Source organism: Haemaphysalis longicornis, unplaced genomic scaffold (genome assembly GCF_048455015.1).
Source record: "Haemaphysalis longicornis isolate Haplotype H1 unplaced genomic scaffold, Haemaphysalis longicornis Haplotype H1 scaffold_1, whole genome shotgun sequence".
NCBI lineage: Eukaryota > Metazoa > Arthropoda > Arachnida > Ixodida > Ixodidae > Haemaphysalis > Haemaphysalis longicornis.
In genome coordinates this window covers 109,139,901-109,154,753 of record NW_027526203.1, presented here as the reverse complement: position 1 = coordinate 109,154,753, position 14,853 = coordinate 109,139,901, and positions in this window count along the sequence as shown.

Sequence of the window (14,853 nt, the reverse complement as noted above, 5' to 3'; positions counted from 1 at the left end):
AGGAACGGACAGCCCCATATTTGTATGATATGCTATACATAAAATGATAGTCCTTCCAAGTTTGATCAAGCTGTTTAATTTAGACTGGCAAATTTTAAATTAAAAGCAATTGTGTTTTCTCTTTCACTGCTTCGTACTTCGCCGCGGTCAGTAAGCTTGTTAATTAAGTATTGTAAAATTTTATTGCAACGCGTTTTTCTAATTTTTTTTGGCATAGAATTGCCGTTGGTATTTTAACAACTTCGCTGCCCTTTCATTTCAGCAGGGCCAAGGAAAATCATTTTATCGCGTCTTAGTTTGCCGTAGCCGTAGGCATGGTTTCTGTGGAAGCCCACGGTTGACGGGGAATCTGCTGCCCTCATCCGTTGGTGCCTCAGGGGGCGCTGTCTGTCCATATTGGCGGATTCCCCTTGTAGATTCTTTAGCACTCAGTAAATTTCGGGAAATGAACCACAGTCGCTGTACGCTATATTGTTACAAACCTCCACGGATCTCTTGTGAGCATCGCAGAGCGAAAAAGCGCTGAGCATCCTCCGTCTTGTTAGCAAAAAACAAAAACAGGGACGCAGCTGTATTTTCCGTCCATGTCACGTTCCCGATGTGCGATTCCTTCGGTCGTGTGTCGGAAACATTGAAAAAGGATTCAGCTCAGAACCAGACGTCAAAGGTAAGGAAGGCGCGAAGGGGCTGCTATAGTTCGCATATAACTTTTTAAATCGTCGTTTTATTTTCTACAGCTCGAAGGCCGCTTTGAGGTGTGTCTGAGGGAACGGTGGTGGAGTAATTTGGCCTAAGTAAGTCATGTGGTCTCCTGTACTGCGCACGTAATTGTTCAAATGTAGCTCATTTAAAAAGTCGTACATAAAAAGGACTAAAATCTTTAAACTTCACAGATTTTCTCCCTTTATTATACCACGAAGGCGGCAGGAAAAGCTGAAGCTCGTTCGCGTAATACGAGTGAAACGCGCGCGGTGTTCTCGTTCTAATTACGAAACAGCAGCGTTTAATACATACGAATGAGTCGTAAATTAGAACTCGTCGCGATCGGTAATTCTCCCGGCGGATCTGGTGACGTCACGGGCCGACCGCTCCAGTTATCTGCAAGTACTTGTGCAATACGTGTTGCTCTAGCTTCACCGCGCTTCCCACGGTGAATTTCCCGTACGTCGCTGTGCACCCACTCACACACGCACCATGCATGAGCTCAAAGTTCCGGAGTCGATAACGACGAAATGAACGCGTTTCTCTGTTTTCTGCAAAGTTTGAAACCCATGCTGCATCACGCCGGATGGTAACGTTACAGACGCCGGCCTTTCTCTTCCTTTCTGGCGCTGTCACATCCAGGGGCACCATTACTTTACTTCTTCATATACACTCGTAAGTTCCGATGAAAAGAGCCGTGGTAGTGCGGTTGCGTAAACTGCGGTGTTGACTACGTGCGGCCACATCATTCCATCGCAGCCATCGGCACGGTTTTCCCCTTTTATTAGACGTGCTATTGATCTCGGCGACAGTCTACCTGACGCCAACAATGTTTTCCCTCCAAAGTGTCCCTTACAGCCTCGCGATTCATATTAGCTCAGCCACGTCAAAATTAGAAGTATCGCACGTCTGGTTCTGCAATCCACGCAGTTACTGGGTTCAATATGCATACGGAACTAGCGTGATGAAGATTTTCTTTGTGTGTGTGGTTGGTTCGCCAGCGCATTCAATTCTGATGAAGCTGGAATTCTGAATTCTGATATTCCAGGTGCCATTGTAAAAAAAGGTTTAACAATTATAAAGGTAGTTACCACAAGCGAAAACGAAAAACATGCACCAGTGTTTTGTAATAGTTCATTTGCCTGAGATTGCACCTCAGATTGCACCATTTGCACCTTACCGTCTAAAGCTCTATCGAATAGATGGTTGGATTCGTCCTTACGCTTGCGCTGAACGAAACGCACAGACAGCCCAGCCGGTGTGCTATAGATGGTGAGACAGCGGAACCAAGCGCACGCAAGGCTGCCGGCAAGGCAGGTGTTTCTGCGTGCATCGTGTGCTTGTCTAGTCTTCGTTCATGTAAACTCTGTCAGCGCACTATCAGTCGTTAAACCCTGGCCTAGTCACGTGGTTCGCTTGCGCTGAACCGCATGCACAGACGGTCCAGCCGCCGCTGGGCGATGAGGCGAAGCAGCACTAATCCTTCTCTTAGTCACGTGATGCGCCAGCAGCGGAGCTCCGAACAGGCGAAGCGATAAGAAAGAAGGGCGCAGCATCTCGGTCGGCGGCCGAAGGTCAATGCGGCGCTGTGGATGTCCTTGAAAGGTGTAGCGTAGTAAAGCTTTCGCTCTCAAAACGAGAAAGGCAGTTGGTCTGCCAAGAGCAAAACCTGCACCGAGAGCCCCATTCCCAACAATGGTAATTGTGCGGCAAATGCAACACAAAGGCGTCCCGTCCGACAACATTAGGAATTAAGAAAGTGGAACGCGGATCTGGCAGAGCGGTTTCACTGCGGCTTGGAATGGGGCACCCCCAGCAGGTATCAAAAACTGTAATGTGCATTGGGTCTTGATGTTGGTCCAGAAAAGAATCTATAGACGAACTGAAATTCAAAACAGCTATCCCAAACCACCGTTCTAACGCAATCTATAGACCGGTGACCGAACAACAGCATGTTCTCTAATGGGCCAGACCACTTACCACACTGATGTAAACAGTATCAGTAAAGGGTATTTGGGTTCCTGAAGATTAGAAAGTTTTGCATACCCTGTGTTCCGTACGTTCCGTATGTACCGTGCGTACCGGGACCCGACTGCGCCGGTGCGCGCGGGCACGGCCGGGGAGTCAGATAAACACCAGTTACTAGTAAAATATAATTCCGAACACTTGTTTAATAAAGAGCTTCCAACACGTCTCACCAAACTGCGCTCGGCATCTTTTTTGCGGTTTTGCGATGAAAAGTATTAGCTAGGGCTGGTTTAAGTAAAAAGTATTAAGTATGGAGTACGGCAAGTGACACTGGACGTCTAGAATAGGGTCTGTTATACTCTATCACCGAAGTTAGACTTCAACATCATCACTAACAGCATCGAACCGAGCACTGTGTTCGGGCAGTTAACAAAACTTTGGGCACCGCTTGCTGGTTACGGCAGATTTCTAACTTCGATAAATTTTTGTTCACCTGAATCAGCATGGATTTCAAAGAGGATTATCATGTGACAGACAAGTTGCTATGTTCATTAACGACCTGAGTTCCAGCATCCACGTTACCATTAATGTAGACGCCATTTTCCTTTATTTCTAGAAGGCTTTTGATAAAATTTCTCACCAAAGACTATTTTTAAAGCTTTCTAGCGTTAACCTTAAACCTTGGTTTTTAATTGGATATGTGAGTTTTTGACAAGCCGCCAGCAGTTCGTTTATGGTAATAACCGTTCCTCTCTTTCTGTTGTACCTTCTGGCGTGCCTAAAGGCACCGTTCTTGGCCCTCTGCTTTTCTTTACCCACAGTAATGACCTATGCCTAATAATATATCTTTTAACATCCGCCTTGATTGATTGATGGATTATGACTTATTATGAGGTTTTACCTGCCGACGCTACACAGGCGATGAGGCGCGCCGTAGTTGTAGGATCCGGATTAATATTGACCGCTTGCGGATCTTTAACGTGCGCCGAAATCTCGAACACAAGGGCGTTTACACTATTCGTCTCCATCAGAAAAGCGACCGTCGCGGCGTGGAATCGAACCCGCGTCCTTGGTCTCAGCAGCACAACGCCTTAGCCATGAAGCCACCGCGTTGGGTTTAACATTCGCCTTTTCGCCGACGTTTGGGTCGTTTATCGTCCTGTTCACAATACTAACGTCTCCGTCACCCTACAATCTGATTTTTCTCTGGTTCAAGCTTGGGGGAAAATATAGCTAATGTCCCTAAATATCAAGAAAACTTGTCCTATCCTTTCATCGACATTCTCACTCACCCGATAAATACTCGATTTTCAATTCTAAAATAACAGCAGTTAATTCATGTGAATACCTCAGCATTACAATTATTTCAAATTTTGCCTGGTCATCCCAATGCATGAACATCAGCAACGGCGCTAACCGCGTTCTCGACTGTCTGCGAAGAAACTTAGCCCTCGCCCAGCCTTCAGTAAACTTTTGCATATCTAACACTTGTCCGCCCGATGCTGGAATATTCATGTGCCGTTTGGGATCCCCACCAATGTGCTCATCTAAAATACGTGAATCGATCCGGAACCATGTAGCCAGATTTACGAACTCAGATTACTCCTATCTAACTAGGGTAACCAAACTGAAATCTCTAAGTGCTCTTGGCGGAACGAAATGGCTCGACTTCACCCCTTTCATCGTATTTATCATTTGATGCACCTAAACCATGCTGTCATTTCTGCTCACCGCCTTTTATGTCGTGTCGGCCATTCAAAAGCTGTTTATTCCGCTCATGCGGATACGGTCGTCAACTATTCTTCATTTTGGCTTCAAACATCAAAGAACTGAAATGATCTGCAAGCTGACGCCGTGGACCACTCCGGCACCACCCATTTCAAAGAAGTCATCGAAAAAAATCACCTTTCCGTGGCTGATTTACCCCGTCATGTTACGGCCTTACCCGGGGTCTTTGAGGTATAATAAATAAATAACATAAATAAACATCAGCTCTCTGCGCAAGAAATAAGATACCAACAACAAAATACAGGGAGATAATTTTGTCTTTTGCACCACAGTATCGGCATCTTTTCAGCAAATATAAAAATTCCACGTTCCAGTTCCTACCAAAACCTGAGAAATCCACGGGATACGCCAATCTAAAACCCCTTCCCTAACTTTTTGCATTGCATGAACCATAAAGAGAACCATGCTCAAATACGTAGCAAGCTAACTGGACGAACCCGTGCAGTTTTAAACGAGGTGATCGCATTTTGAGCACGTATATCGACCTAAGGCTTTTCGTCTATGGGAGAAAAAGCCTGTGATATTTCGAACTGGAGTCTGGTACAGAACACGGCGGTTGAACAAGCGGATATCAACAAAGAGTTGGGTAATGTAACGGGAGGTTCCCGTTGGAACCCATTCCCATTTCAACCTTCCCGCTTGTTCCCTCCCGTTTAATCCCGGCGCAAAATGACCTTCCCGTTTCGCCCTCTCCCATTTCGCCTGTTCGCCTTTGCACCCATTCCCATTTCGACCTTCTCGTTTCTTCCCTCCCATTTCAACGAAGTACAAAACACCCTTCCCGTTTCGTATTTTCCCATTTAGTCCCTTGCCGGAATAACGTACCCAGTTCGACTCGGCTGACTCGGACCGAGGCGTGCGATTTTTGAAATTAAAGTTGCGTCCGACTGTCCTTGTCCTTTACCCAATGTTTTCAGTTACATCTGACGTAACCTGGAAATTAAATTGAAGTGACGTCAAACGTAATCCACCATAAAAAAAGTTACGGCTGGCGGAACCAAAGTACAGACACGCCGTATTAATCTATACACCCTTATTGCAGGTAGTTTGCTGCATTACGTACGACTTGGTGAATTACCGCTGAAACTGCACCTTTCCGTCTGCATCCGCGTTGGTCGAGCGGTCTCGAGCGTGTTTCTCGCATGCGTACTCTGGTAACAGTGTGGGTTCGAGTCCTGATGGTTGCATAGGAGTTTCAAAGTATTGGTTTGTTTTTATACGAATGCACATGCTCTTCTTTCCATTTCTAAGACCGTAAAGGGAAGGAAAATACGGGAGTTAACAAAATATAACCTATTCCCACAGGCGCTGTGCCAATTTGTAGCGTCCGTATCGTGGCGGGAACGAAGCTGGGTCTTTCACCAAATACAATCAATAATTTCGAAGGGGCAGTAAAGAGCTACTGTTTCATTTCTACGCAGTAAAAGATCTCGAGAAATTTAATTACCAAATCTAACTAACTTATAATAAGCGTATTTTATGAAAGCGGTAAGTAGTATGGACCGAGCCAGTATACGATCCATTTTAATTTGGGGCTAATGGTCACAATATGTGCTATGTCTGTGAAATGATGACCATTGAAGTCTAAAGATGACATTTTTTCTTGGAAGAAATGATTCTCACATATTTTTCATCCAGGCGTAAAGAACACACCAAGCTTTATGCTTTTCCATGTACATTTTAGTGGGCGCGTAGTGTGTGGAAAAGTAAATACAATGCTTAACATTTAGGTAGTCATCCATCTAATGCTTCAAACATTTGTTGTTTTGTTGTTTTGCTGTCGATTTCCCTACAGCTGATTGCTGTTTGTGTTTGTTCATGCCTTGTATCTTATTTTTATCGTTCATTCAGGCCGATGAACTTTGTTTAGCTGGCATTCACTGAACGTCTGTACCCTTGCAATGTTTTTTTCTTGTATATTTTATAGACGTTTTTGCGGTGAGTTCTTATGCATTTTTGCGTAAATTACATTTAAACGGTGTTTTATTTTCTTTATTCACCTCTGCTGCTACCGCGCATATTGACTGCTTCCGTTGCATTTGCTTATCGAGGGTCCAGTCGCAGTCCTCGGACTTTGGGACCTTTGTCTCCAAAACATAACCCCCTCCCCTGTAATATTTTGTTAAAATAATAAACTTCATTTGATTTGATTTGATTTGATTTGAACCAGCTGCTGGCTTGAGATATTTTCTTTGAAATGCCAGAACAAATATGCATCCCATGCAATGCACGCAGTTTCGTCAAATGGCCCTTTCAGTAGTTTCATTTCCACTCGGGTTCCCGCTTCTTGATTATTTTTTTTAAAAACGCGCAATTGACGGGAATTCAACCTACACCGATGCAGGAAGTTCCATTCACAATTTTTTTGACAGCGAAATCTTCCCGGCCCTGACCACTTAGTTCGCCGTGGTGGCCGCAAGGAGGGAAAAAAGTGTTTCGACAGCATAAGTTTGTTTCAGTGCTATTGTTTCTTTTCTGCCGAGCCATGAATGAACGAACAAGCTTTATGATTCGGTAAAGAAGCCAGACGAACGAAAAATGCGGAGGCATTTCCTTAATTAAAAAACTTCTAGAGGACAGTATCGGCCTCAGGCATTCGCAAATTTTTATCGGCTGGAAATAGTGACGTATGCTTAATTACAGAAAATTGCTTCATAGACGTCGTTACAGCATTGCATTGCCGGTTCCTTGGATGCACATTTTAGGGAACACTTTCAAAAACGGCAATGCATATTTTCGAAAAATCGAATGGGTTGAAACGATACGAGTTCAAACGGGAAGGGCATTTCAGGAGCGGGAGCACACGGGACGGGTAAAACGGAAAGGGCGTTTTTGGAGTGGCGTCGAAAGGTGCGAGTTCAACCGGGAACGGGTTGTTTCGGGCTACACCCAATGTAACAAGCGTCGGAAATCTTAAGGAAAAAAAATTGGCCGCGTATCTGCTCCTTTCGTTCCAAATATCGTCAAAAGACGATAGTCTTTGTAGACATTTGCCAAGCAAATGCCCCCCTTTGCTTTCCCGCTCACCTCTCATGCTGTTCCTGCACCGTCGCGCTCATCCAAAGGTAAACACACTAAAGGTTTGCTCAAGGCGACTTGAATTTACCGCATTCCACTGCTACAGGCCGCGTTCCTCGATGTCAGCGCTGCAGTACGGCGGAGACGCGCGTGAATCGAGGTGGCCGACTACAAGGTTTATAGAACCGCGTGGCCGTGCTCCACGTGCGTTCCAAGAAGAACGTGGAACCTAGCTAGTGGAACCTTTCGTTGCTGTTGCCGCGTCATTTTTCGTATGCCGTGAGGAGGTGGCGCGGGCAACAGCAGGCGGCGGTTTTATGCAGTAGATGTTATCGAAAAACCAAGCATCCATGAATTTTTTAATGAAAAAACACTGCAAATATCCCTTTTGTACTAATTTCCTGTCTTATATTTGCGTAATGTCTTGTTCTTGTTCAACAAAGTTGACAAGCATAAACATATAAACCGGGCTTAGACATTTACGTTTCGCTTTGAGTATATAAGACTATTCCGCAAGGCCTATTTTACTTTGCCCGAGTGGCTGAATTGAATCACAGACAGACAGACAGACAGACAGACAGACAGACAGACAGACAGACAGACAGACAGACCAAAATTAATGGGTTTAAGCAGAGTCCGTCAAAAGCATTGACGGACTCTGGTTTAAGTCAGAGTTTCTTACAATATACACTAGAGAGGAATCTGGCGCTAGCGTCTATGCGGCTCACATCAAGGCCGTCTGTGTCGTCATGTACCGCCATTATACATCGCGCTCGCCTTAGTTTCATCATTGGCTTGGATTGAAACGTTTTAGTGACCGCCAATTTAAACAGTGTGCCACAAAAACGCGAATAATAGTGTGCAATTATGTACGTGGAAAATAAAACCAGGCTGTTTTAAAACTAAGGAAAAAGGAAGTAAAGCGTGTTTTTGCCAGAACGGTTGTGCCTGCTATTCCGCAGGCCAAGGTTGTAGTTACGAACAATGTTAATATTTTGGGGGGAACTCAGTAGAGACTCTGATTTTATTAATTTTACCATTATTTCAAACAAAAAGTTGTTTGAAGAATTCGGAAAGTTTTTTCAGCGTGCCTGTGAAAACGCGTTGCCTTCGTGGTGAACCGGTGCACCGACCGCCAACTATAGTTTAACAAGAAAAAAGAAAACGTGGCGTTAAACAGTCGTGCACGATGACAAGATAGGACGCATACAAGCGCCCGTATCTGTCGTATTCCCGTGGTCGTATCTTGCCTTCGTCGAAGTATGTTTTGTTTCTTCTTTTCGTCGGTAACAAATTTCGCAGCGGCATATTACCCGCTCAGTCATATGCGTCCTTCGACTGCGGCATGAGCAACGTCAGGTGCGATCACGCACTGCTTGCTGTTTCACCGAACACGGCTACCACGGAACAGGGAGGCTTTCGACTTCTTTCTGGCCTTGTAGCTCGTAAACGTGTTAATGCATAGTCAAGAAAGCAAATCCCCAAAACCGCTTAAGAATCCAATTGTCATGCCAAGCCCAAGCCAAAAAGGGGGGTCTTCCCATGAACCCCCACGACGACATGGCTTACAAGGCGCAGTTTCCTCTCTAGTATACTTACTAAGAAACTCTATGGGTTTAAGTAGCCCAAGAAAGACAATCGTGTTTAATAAAGAATGCAGGATGCGGAGTAGTCAAGCCTAATTGTGTGTGTGCATTTTTAAGTGATCTAACCTGCGTTCGATCCTAGGCTCACATTACTCATCAAGACACGCGCATGCATATGAGCTCCACGCTAATCGGCATTATTCCTCCAGGCTTTGTGTTGGTGGCACAGAGCTCAAACAATGTATTTTACATCAATTAAACTCTTTACGTCGGGTAAGTAACATTGTTCACGACGAGAGGAAAGTTAGCGCACTTCAAGAACACATTTATATCCTGCCTTACGTGTTTATAGCCCTACCCGACGTGGTTGCTCAGTGGCTAAGGCGTTGTGCCGCCGAGCACAAGGATGCGGTTTTCATCCCGGACGCGGTGGCTGCTTTTCTGGTGAAGTCGAAATGAAAAAGGTGCTTAAACTCACTACTAACACTAACACTAACTAAACGTTACTTGTATTTGCTCTACAGCATTACCTCCCTAAGAGAAACAAACTGCGTGGCGTGCGAACTAAGCCTCCGCAGACTAGAGATGCGTCGCTCAGGAGTGATCCGGTTCTTTTGAGCCGCTCTTTTTGAAGAACGAGTGAGCCGTGGCTCAGTAAAAGTGAGCGGCGGTTCTTTTGGCGAGAGGGAGACCCTTCTCGAACCCTCACTGATCCGTGTCGAACGGGGCGATCCACAGCACTGCAAACCATGGAGAAAGAGCCAACGGAGCCGAAAAGCCGGGTCAACGCTCTCTGCGCCAGCTATTGTCGGCGCGAGAAAGCAACTCCACTGCCGGGCCAGCTGGGGCTAATTTTCCAAATTTCTCCAGCGCCCCCTGTCGTGGGAGCAGACAATTCGAGCCAGGAGAACCGGATGCAGTTTTGACCCGTTCATCGGTTCTTCCGGCTCTTCCGCTCAGTTCGCTCAGTTCATGGCTCAGTTACTGAGCCGAAGAACCGAAGACCCGGGTCAAATGAGCCGTCTCTCTGCGCCATCTATTATCGGCGCGGGAAAGCAACTGTACTGCCAGGCCAGCTGGGGCTAATTTTTCAAATTCCTCCAGCGCGCCCCCTGTCGTGGGAGCAGACAATTCGAGCCAGGAGAACCGGATGCAGTTTTGACCAGTTCATCGGCTCTTCCGGCTCTTTCGCTCAGTTACTGAGCGGAGGCCGCTCAGTTACTGAGCGGAAGAACCGAAGAGCCGGGTCAAATGAGCCGTTGCTGTGCGCCATCTGTTATCGGCGCGGGAAAGCAACTGTACTGCCGGGCCGGCTGGGGCTAATTTTTCAAACTCCTCCAGCGCGCCTCCTGTCGTGGGAGCAGACAATTCGAGTCAGAAGAACCGGATGCAGTTTTGACCCGTTCTTCGGCTCTTCCGGCTCTTTCCGCTCAGTTACTGAACCGAAGAACGGCTCCCGCTCTTTTCGAGAGCCGCTCTTCGCGAAGCGGATCTTCTGAGGCGCCATTTGGGAACCGCGGTGGCGGCGGCGGTGAATGACAGATCGGGAGGCCACAATGGCAGCAGGGAACGAACTGCGTCTGTATTTTCAAAGTAATAGGAAAATAAACTCCAGTGACCATATAATTCACTAGAATCACTACAGTTACATTTGTGCGTGCAGCTGTTGTCCGAGTCAGGAACGAGCCGCATCTTCTCAACCGCTCAGTTCCGCGGCGATTCTCGGCTCCCGGCGGTTCTTTGGCAGAGCGGCTCTCCTAAGAACCGACGTTCAGCGGCTGCTCGCTCGATTAGAGAATCGTGCTCAGCATGGCTCTGAAGGAGTCGTGTCGGCACGTTCCGGTAGCGTATCGGCCTACCCAGCTGGGTCTTGTGTGCAACTTTCGCGTCATCTATTATCGCTGCCAAAACGCGGACCCGTCTCGCTTCGAATAAACTGAACAAAGTGTTGTTCACCACCACAATATTAAAATTAGTTTCTTGTGTCATGTTTTCCAGAATAATTTTTTTCTGGCGTCACAGCTCACTAGTAGAGATCATATTTGTGAGGTTATAAAGTTGACAAAAAGTTGCATTTTCTTTTTTATATATCGACCGAGAGTGATTCTGAAATACCACTGACACATAAAAACTTTTGTAATGATGGTGAGGCCAATTATTTTCAGCACAAATACAGCGGATGTTACAAAATAAATGACTCAATAACCATTGAGTAATAATTTAGATTATGCATGCTTAACACAGGTTACAAACCTAAATGAACCGCTGAACCGTTCAAATGAACCGGTTCACTTCAGTGAACTGAGCCGTTCTGAGCCGCTCACTGAAGTGAGCCGTTTTGCCCATCTCTACCGCAGACGCGGCCGCGGAGACGCCAGCGCCATCTCTCGCCCCCGCCGCGGATCCTCCCGCGGCGAAGTGCGAGGAGGTGCCGCCGCTCGTCGGCACCCCAGCAAAGAAAGAACTGAAACTAAAGCGTGGCAAACTGTTCGCATGGCGACGCAGTGAAACACCCCCCTCGCGAGGGGCACGATCAAATGCAGAGCATTTCCGGGGGCGCACGACGTTAAGTAGTTTGCGTTACGTTAATGTTGTTGCACTTGTGGCAACTGCTGACGAGAGAGCGCTCGTCAGCAGTAATTTGAATGAGTCAACGATATAAGGCGCGTTCGTAGCGTCCCATTCTGTGTCGGCTTTGTGGCGCAGAGGGTAGAGCACCATGTACATTGCGTTCCGCCCGCAGGGTCGAGGGATCGAAACCTGGCGCCGGATAGTATTTTCCTTTATATAGTGTAGGGGGAGGGGTGCGGACAACGACGGTGCGGACTACGCCGGGACAACGCGGGTGACATCGTGAGTTACTGAAATGCTCTGCATTTAAAAAGCGGCCCGTAAGCCGACGTCCCGCGGGCCGCAACCAGCCCCGGAACGGTGGCGCCGCGGTGGCAGTATGTGGCTCTAGGCGCACTCACACCGCTTTGGAGGCACGCGGCAGGCCGCACGTCAGTGCGCCTTTCATCCAGCGGCTGTGTTAGGAATCTCCACAACAACATCACTATGCGCTGTCCGAGCTTCGCAAAAAACTAAACATCCCCCTCGCGAGGGGCACGATCAAATGCAGAGCATTTCCGGGGGTGCACGACGTTAAGTTGTTTGCGTTACGTTAATGTTGGTGCACTTGTTGCTGTTGGTTGTTGTATTGTAATTAAATGAGGAGACGTAATTACGTGGTCACGTGACATCATTTATTAGCAGGTGGGTATGATTATTGTGGCGCAGTGGGAAGAGCGCCATGTACCTCGCGTTCCGCCCACAGGTAGTGAATGCGTTGTATCAGCAGCTTCTTGACGTAGTTTGAATGAGTCAAGGATATAAGGCGCGTTCGTAGCCCTCCATTCTGTGTCGGCTTTGTGGCGCAGTGGGTAGAGCACCATGTACCTTGCGTTCCGCCCGCAGGGTCGTGGGATCGAAACCAGGCGCCGGTAAGTATTATTTTTTTATATAGTGTAGGGGGAGGGGTGCGGACTACTACGGACAACTAGAACGGGTGACATCGTGAGTTAAAGAAATGCTCTGCATTTAAAAATGCCGGTTTGTGTGGATATTTCGGCGCCCGTCGGAGATCCCCAGCAGGGAAAATTAGTCCTGAGCCCTCCACTACGCCGCACCTCATCGCCCAGGTGTAGCTTCGGCGCGTTAAACCGCACAATCTATCAATTACACATTCCTACCCACCTTAGGTATGTAGGTTTCTTTACACTGTAGTTATAGGAGATAAGCTGTAGCTTGCGTATTGTATTATTTTCTGTCTGGGCGCGCGTTCAAATGACATGTTGCACACATTCATTGGATAGTGATATTGCTGTAACTACCCAGGCAGCACGGAAAGTCCGTTTCTTGACCGGCCATCCTATGGCTGTTCTCCGGCATGCTCGGCAACAGGCAACGAATTGGCTGCCATTGATAATAAAATGGACGGTACGAATTCGGCTGCCGTTACCTTCGAACGTTTTCGGCAGCCAATGCTCATATGTTGATCGCCTTTCACTGGTTCGCCGTAACCACGGTTTCTGCCCGGCGCGGGTTGCTTATAAATTCTCTGGTAAGTCACCCGCCGCCGAGGAACGGCGCTTGCTCCCGCAACATTGATCACAAGACGTGCGGCAAGCTTGCGGCTGCCGAGTACTCTTTTTTTCTTTGAAAGCCGCTCATCAAAAGATGAGCAGCACGTACACGTCTTCCGAGCGGCCAACCTCTTTTCGCCTGCCGGAGTATAAAAGATGAACGGCTATGATGCCGTAGCCGAGTACTCGTTTTTCCTATGGCAGTTAATGCTCAAAAGTCGACAAGAAAACGTCTGGCTCCCGATCGCATTAATCCAGTCGGAACCAAATCACGCTCCTGCTCTTCGAAAGGTGAACGGCTGATGTCTGTCACAGGTCTAGCACCGCCCCTGCCCAATCACCGGAGTTCCGAAGGTCATGCGTGGGCTAGCGCATAGCCACCGAACACAGTGTGCTGTATATACATGTACACTCATGGACGAATGAATGAAAACACGAAAATATTAAACCGAACGCTCTAGAGGAAAGAATATGGATAGTGAATGCAAAACAATGGCTCGCTAGTGGTATATTTGGAAAGACACATTTTCAATCTTTGTTACTGTTATCAGAGTCCTTCAATGTTTTAGACTCTGCTGTTATATAGCGGCGCGATTATTTCACTTGCATGGAAAGAAATCGCGCTATTTGTGTGTTCCGGCTCATAATTTCGTGTTCGCGTTTCATTTGTCCATTATACGTTTTAGGCCATTCTTTAGACTTGAAACCAAAAATAAATGTCACTTTTTTGGACTAAAGAAGAAGTGCGCGTAAAACAACTCGTGCTTTGCGAGCCTGCATAGACACTGACCGCATTGGTACAGACGCTGACCTCATTGGTATTGCAATTTTTGATACAAGTTAAAAACGTAAGCTTTGTGACGAACCGCGACGCCGAGGAGATTAAGGATCAATGCTCCGGGCGCACAACGCATATTACCTAGAGTAAAAAAGACCGCCCTTTTGGCGGTCTCTTGGCATTCTTTTTTCCTTGGGACGTCAAAATCACTGTACGCAGAACGTTTGTCAGCAAGTTTCCTTGTTCGTACAAGCGACCTAATACTACTATGCGGAAATATGTATTCTATAGAATCTGTATTTTGGAGCATTCATCGCGATAGCAGTAATTACATGCAACTGGCCCATGTCGTTCCATCAAGCAACCCTTTTCATTCGCCGTCTGTGTTGATGGAAAGAAGCAAAAATCGTATGTGCTATTGAACCAGCTCCAGGCTTTAGCACCTAAGTAGCAGTCAAGAAATGCACTAACATGGGCCCGAACAGTGGCGAAAGCTCGTGGCTTCCTGGACTGAGAAAAGGCCAGCAGCTATGTGCAAACAAATGTGCCGCTCTGCGGACGCTAAACATGACAGCAGATCTATGTACCGATAAGACCTCCCACTAAAAAAATTGCCGAAATTCAGGTTAGAGATAACGTTTTTTTTTTTTCACGCGTCAATAAAACGAGGATTTCACCAGCCGAAGCCATGATAGCAGTCTAAATATGAAGGCAACGATTCATTAATTAGACCACGTGGGCATCCTAAATTTTAGTTCCCTCATTGTTTCTGTGGAAGGCGAAGTGGTCCCAATCTTATCTTTACAACCCCTCAGACGTGACCAGTAAGAACGGTGCATAATTTGAGCGTATTTTGTTATAGCCCTGAAAAAAAAAATAAACTGGTACG